The sequence below is a fragment of the Arachis hypogaea genome, chromosome 3 (genome assembly GCF_003086295.3).
Source record: "Arachis hypogaea cultivar Tifrunner chromosome 3, arahy.Tifrunner.gnm2.J5K5, whole genome shotgun sequence".
NCBI lineage: Eukaryota > Viridiplantae > Streptophyta > Magnoliopsida > Fabales > Fabaceae > Arachis > Arachis hypogaea.
Genome location: NC_092038.1, coordinates 114,101,949 through 114,109,071, shown reverse-complemented (window position 1 = coordinate 114,109,071; position 7,123 = coordinate 114,101,949).

Genomic DNA, 7,123 nt, shown 5'->3' with positions numbered 1-7,123 from the left:
ATGTCGTTAACACATGGTCTAGACTACATGTGAAAAGTTCATCAATTATAACAAAGCATGTGCATGTGATGACAATTGAATGCAAGGTGTTTAGTGGCATACCGGCAAAGGCATGAGTAGTATGGATCAAGCATTCAATGTCCAAGTTAGATTACCAAGCCTGTCAAACTAACAATATGTTTGTATGGACAATTATATTTAATTAATAAAATATAAAAGGGGTTTTGTGAAAAAAACAGGCATTAAAGTAGGATAACATAAGAGTAGTGTATGACGCCATATGAGCTTTTTTACAAACACTTAGCATACATGGTAAATAAGGTATTGAAAGTATGAAATTGAACGTGCAAACAACCCTATAAAAAATAATATATAATTGTCAAATAATTCCTTAATAATCACAAGCAAAATATAGAAAATAAAGACCCAAATAAATTTCCAACACCAAGAAAGAAGGATTTAAAAAGAAAAAGGAAAAAGAAAACATAGATAATGAAAGTAAAAAGAAAAAAAAGAAGAAAACATAAAAATAAGAATAAGAATAGAAAAGAAAAGAGTGAAGAAGAAAAGAAAAAAACCTTGATAATGGTGGTGAAAAAGAGGAAGTAGAAAGTGAGAAAGAAGGAAGGAGGAAGAAGGAAGAAGAAAGAAATAAGAAGGGAAAAGAAAAATTAGGATTTGGGGAAGAAAAGATAAGATATTTGGCTTATCTGGATAAGCTGTGCGCCGCATGTGACGCGGACGCGTGAGTGAGGCGGTCGTGTAGTGTGCGGTGTTTTTAAGTGACGCGAACGCATGGGTCACACGATCGCGTGAGTGGATTTGTGCTATTAGTGTGAGAGCAGCCTTGCGTTCGTGCAACTCTCTGTTTGAAATTCATTTTTGCCAAATTTTAGGGTGACGCGTTCGCGTGGGTGACGCGACCGCGTGAAAGGCCATATTTTGAAAATGACACAGGCGTGTGGTACACGCGTTCGCGTGCTAGGGCCTGTGCTCTCAGCACGGTTCCAGCGCAGCTCCATCATAACTCTATGCCATACACCCATTTACGTCGATTTTACAGGGCCACGCGTTCGCGTGATTGACGCGGATGCGTGGGGAGGCTATTTTGCAAATGAAGTGAATGCGTCAACGACGCGGTCGCGTGGGCGAGTTTGTGCCAAGGACATGCCTCCAGCTACACTTTTGCGGGACTCTCTGTTTAATTTTGTTTCCTTCCCAGCGCATATATGACGTGGACGTGTCGGCGATGCTGACGCGTTGCGTGCTTTCCCCCTCCCCCTTTTTTTTATATGCAATATGCAAATGCATATGCAAACTGTATGTACTAGGACTGAGAAGAGTTATTGAAAAAGGAAATTAAGGAGAGGGAAAAGAACGATCATACCATGGTGGGTTGTCTCCCACCCAGCACTTTGCTTTAACGTTCTTAAGTTGGACGCTCCCCTGGCTTAGTCTTCTGCTGTTGGTGGATCCTCCAAGAGGAAGATCTCTAGCTCCTTGTTTTTCTTTATCTTCTCACCATGATATAGCTTTAAGCGATGTCCATTGACTTTGATGAATTCGGAGCTTGAAGGATGACTCAGGTGGAAACTCCGTATGGCTCAACCTTCTCTACTCTATAGGGACCTTCCCATCTTGACCTCAACTTGCCTGGCATGAGCCTCAGTCTGGAGTTGTAAAGGAGGACTAAGTCCCCAAGTGGAACTCTCTCCTCTTGATGTGCTTGTCATGCACAGCCTTTATCTTTTCCTTGTATAGCCTGGAGTTCTCATAAGCTTCTAGGCGAAGGCTTTCTAATTCTTGCAGTTGCAACTTCCTTTCAGCTCCGGCTTTCTCAAATCCCATGTTGCACTCTTTCACTGCCCAAAAGGCTTTTGCTCTACCTCAACTAGGAGGTGACAGACTTTTCCATAAACTAAGTGGAAGGAACTCATCCCAATGGGTGTCTTGTATGTTGTTCTGTATGCCCAGAGTGCATTTTGTAGCCTGGTGCTCCAGTCTCTCCTATGAGGTTTGACTATCTTCTGCAATATATGCTTTATTTCTCTGTTAGACACCTCGGCTTGCCCATTAGTCTGGGGGTGATAAGCTGTTGATACTTTATAAATTATCCCATGCCTCTTCAGTAATCCTGTTAGTCTCCTGTTACAAAAGTGGGTGCCTTGATCGCTCACGATTGCACGTGGTGATCCAAAGCGACAAATGATATGGTTTCTAACAAAGGAAATAACAGTGTTAGTATTATCAGTGCGGGTAGGAATTGCTTCCACCCATTTAGAAATGTAATCTACAGCTAACAATATATAAAAGTAACCATTAGAATTTGGAAATGGCCCCATGAAGTCAATGCCCCAAACATAAAAAATTTCACAGAAAAGCATAATCTGTTGAGGCATCTCATCCCTCTTGGATATATTACCAATCCTTTGGCAAGGGAAACAAGATTTACAAAATTCAGCAGCGTCTTTAAAAAGAGTAGGCCACCAGAATCCACAGTCTAGAATTTTTCTAGCTGTTCTTTGAGGGCCAAAATGTCCTCCACTCTCAGATGAGTGGCAGGCCTCTAAAATGGACTGGAATTCTGATTGAGGCACACACCGTCTAATTACCTGGTCAGCACCACACCTCCATAAATATGGATCATCCCATATATAATATTTGGACTCGCTTTTCAGCTTGTCTCTTTGATGCTTAGTAAAATTTAGAGAAAAAGTGTGGCTAACTAGATAATTAGCTACAGGTGCATACCAAGGGACTACTTCAGATACTGCTTGCAGGTTATCAAATGGGAAATTATCATCTATAGGAGAGGAGTCATCCTTAATGTGCTCAAGGCGACTCAAGTGGTCTACCACTAGATTCTGGGTACAACTCCTATCCTTAATTTCTAAATCAAATTCTTGTAGTAGCAGTATCCAACGTATAAGCCTTGGTTTGGATTCCTTTTTAGCCAATAGATATTTTAGAGCTGCATGGTCTGAGTACACTACTACTTTAGCACCAAGTAAATAGGCTTGGAATTTATCCAGAGCAAAAATAATAGCAAGAAGCTCTTTCTCAGTAGTAGTGTAATTAGACTGAGCAGCGTCTAAAGTCTTATACGCATAAGCAATTACAAAAGGATCCTTACCTTCACACTGAGCCAGTGCCGCTCCTACTACATGATTGGAAGCATCACACATAATTTCAAATGGCTGACTCCAGTCTGGTCCTCTCACAATTGGAGCTTGAGTCAGGGCAGTTTTCATCTTATCAAAGGCTTGCTTACAACTTTCAATGAACTCGAACTCGATACCTTTCTACAGCAATCTGGATAAAGGCAATGCTACCTTATTAAATTCCTTAATAAATCTCCTGTAAAAACCTACATGGCCAAGGAACGAATGTACTTCCCTCACATAGGTGGGGTAAGATAAACTGGAAATAACATCCACCTTTGCTGGATCTATGAAAATGCCAGTATTAGACACAACATGTCCTAGTATAATCCCTTGTTTTACCATAAAGTGCCATTTTTCAAAATTCAATACAAGGTTCGTACTAACACATCTATCCAACACTTTAGATAAACTATCCAAGCAAAAGCTAAATGAATCACCATATACGCTAAAATCATCCATAAAAACCTCCATACAATTCTCAATGAGGTCAGAGAAAAGACTCATCATGCACCTTTGAAAAGTAGCTGGTGCATTGCATAAGCCGAAGGGCATTCTCTTATAAGCATAAGTTCCAAAAGGACATGTAAAAGTAGTCTTTTCCTGATCTTCAGAAGCTATATGGATTTGAAAATAACCTGTATAACTATCTAAAAAGCAGTAATGAGATTTACCTAACAGGCGATCAAGCATCTGATCAATGAATGGTAAGGGGTAATGATCCTTGCGAGTGGCTTGGTTGAGATGCCTATAGTCAATGCAAACTCTCCATGAATTCTGCACTCTAGTTGTCAGAAGTTCTCCACGCTCATTCCTTACTGTTGTGACTCCAGACTTCTTGGGCACTACTTGTACGGGACTGACCCATTCGTTATCTGAGATGGGGTAAATGATATCTGCTTCAAGTAGCTTGGTCACTTCTTTCTTGACAACTTCTAAGATGGTGGGATTCAATCTTCTTTGAGGTTGACGGACAGGCTTTGCTCCCTCTTCTAAGAATATTTTGTGCTCGTAAACTTGAGGGTTGATGCCTACTATATCCGCCAAGCTCCATCCTTGCTTTCTTATGCGTCCTCAATACACTAAGCAGTTGTTCTTCTTGTTGGGAAGTGAGCTCCCTTGCAATGATAACTAGAAACTTCTGCTTGTCCTCAAGGTAAGCATACTTGAGGCGTGGAGGAAGGGGCTTTAATTCCATTTTCTGCTTATGGCTTGGCTCTTAAGCATCTGGGGCTGGTGAAAATGGTAAAGTGCCCTCATTGTCTTCAAAAGTGTCCCCATACTTGGACCTTGCCCTATGTACTTCTCTTCTAATTCTTCCTGGTGAACTTCAGCTACAGTTTCATCAATGATGTCACACTGGGAGATAGAATGATCTTTCGGAGGGTGCTTTATAGCTTCATTTAAACTGAACTTCACTATTCTGCCATTTATCTCAAAAGAGTAAGTTCCTGAAAATGCATCCAACTTGAACTTTGAAGTCTTCAGGAATGGTCTTCCAAGCAGGATTGATGATGGCCTCCCTGAGTCATTAGGGGGCATTTCCAGGATATAGAAGTCAATGGAAAATGTGAGCCCATTAATGCTCACTAATACATCTTCAGCAATTTCAACCACTGTAATAATGCTTTTATCTGCTAACACAAAACGAGCTGCCGACCTTTTTAAGGGAGGGAGCCTCAAGGTATCATATATAGACAAAGGCATTATACTAACACACGCTCCTAAATCACACATGCAGTCAGAAATTATCACACCTCCAATGGTACAGTTAACCATACATGGACCTGGATCACTATATTTTTTAGGTATACCTCCCATTAAAATAGAGATAGAACTACCTAAAGGAATAGTTTTTAATTTATTAATTTTATCTTTATGTATACATAAATCCTTTAGAAACTTCGCATATTTAGGTACTTGTTGAATAACATCAAAAATGGGAACAGTTACCTCAACCTTTTTGAATATTTCTACCATTTTGGGATCAAGTTCCATCTGCTTCTTGGGCTTCCCTACGAGTTGTGGAAAGGGGATAGGATGGGCGTTATCTGCGGCTTCAGCATCCTTTGGTGCTTCATTTTGTAGTTGAGCTTCCTCTTCTTTAACTATGTCTTGTACGTCCTTTTCCTCTTCAGCATCTTCCACTTCCACTACGTCTTCAACTGGAGTGTGTTTTGGTGGGTTTGGCTCTTCATGGTTCCTCTCCTGTAATGTGGTTCCGGACCTCAAGGTGATGGCATTAATGCCACACTTGGGGTTGCGTAATGGTTGAGAGGGGATTCCACTGGAGCTCAAAGGCTGGTTGTTGGAGTTATTTAGTGATCCAATTTGCGAGACAAGAGCTTGCAAGGTAGAGTTCAAACCATTTAGAGTAGAAGCAAGGTTGTTTTCCATGGCCTACTGTCTCCGATCAATAGATTGTAGTAACTCATCATTAGAAGATGAAGAGGGATAAGTAATCTGAGGGGTCTGCTGAGATGCTTGGGGCTGCCTTAGATGAGGTGCTCTGTAGGTCTGATTTTAATTCTGCTGTCTGATGTTGTTATTGTTATTCCACCTCTGGTTTCCATTGTTATCTCTGCCTCCTCTGTTATAATTGTCCCTCCAACCATGGTTAGAATTATCTCTCCAACCTTGGTTGGAATTGTCCTGCCATCTATGGTTGTAGCTGCCACCTTGATTGTATCCTTAATTTGGGCGGTCATAGAAGTTAAGAGTGGCTGCCACAGTGTTGTCTTCCTGTTGGAGCTGCAGACATTCATCAGTATAATGACTATAATCAGCACAGATCTCGTATACTCTTTGTGGAACCAATTGTTGGCTTCGTTGTGGTAGGGGAGGCTGAGCTTGGTGAGCTTATTGTTGACTCAACTGCATCTGCTTCAGTAAGTTGGTCATTTCACATATACTCTGAGTTAGAGCAGTAGTCTCTCTGCTAGAGGATACCTCTACAACAGCTTTTGAGTGGCTTTGCCTCTGCCTATGATTCCTAGTGGATTCAGCTAAGTTGCTGACCAATTGCCATGCTTCATCAATGGTCTTGTACTTTTTCATAGACCCATTGCTAGCACCTTCCAATGTGGTCTTATCTTGAGACTTCATGCCCTGTGTGAAGTAGCTGAGCAACACCAACTTGTCAATCATGTGGTAGAGACATGCTTCCAAAAGATTGTTGAAGCACTCCCAATATTCGTAGAGAGTCTCGGATTCGCCTTGAATAATCATGGAAATTTCTTTCCTCAATCTATCAGTAACTTCAGCTGGAAATTATTTTTCTAGAAATTCTCTTCTAAGCGTATCCTAGTTAGCAACAGTCGCTCCAGGTTGAGTGTAGTACCACTCTCTCGCCTTTCCCTCAAGAGAGAACGGGAAGGCTTTTAACAGAATAGAAGTTTCATCTATACCCTCACGCTTAACAGTAGAATAGGCTGTCTGGAAATTCCTAAGGTGCTTGATAGGCTCTTGAGCAGGTAAGCCATGAAACTTGGGCATCAAGTTGAGTAGCACAGTCTTTAGTTCAAAATCTGCAGCCACTGCTGGGTGATGCGCTTGATACGGTTGTAGTGTAAAAATTGACAGGAAGAAAATTGGCAAATTAAGAAATTAATGTAAGAGATACGTTGCAAGTACAGTTCTTAACCAAAAAAAATCCGCTCATCAATTTAGATGTGTTGTCACAAAATTAGAATAAAAATACTAGGAGTATAAGTCCTAGGTCATCTCCCAATAAGTTGCAGAGTAAAATTTGGGGCTCTAGCTTCTTGGATAGTAACTCTCCTAGGTGCTGTCATGTTACCTGCACGTGAGTCAACCGAATCAGTAGTAGAGGAGCTTGTTTCTTCCTCAAATGGAGGTTCAGATTCGCCCTCAGATGAGACTGGTGAATCGATGACAATCACTTCACCACCCTCAGAGGCTAATTGACGTCGAGCTTGCCTAATATGTGAAATAGTTCTTTC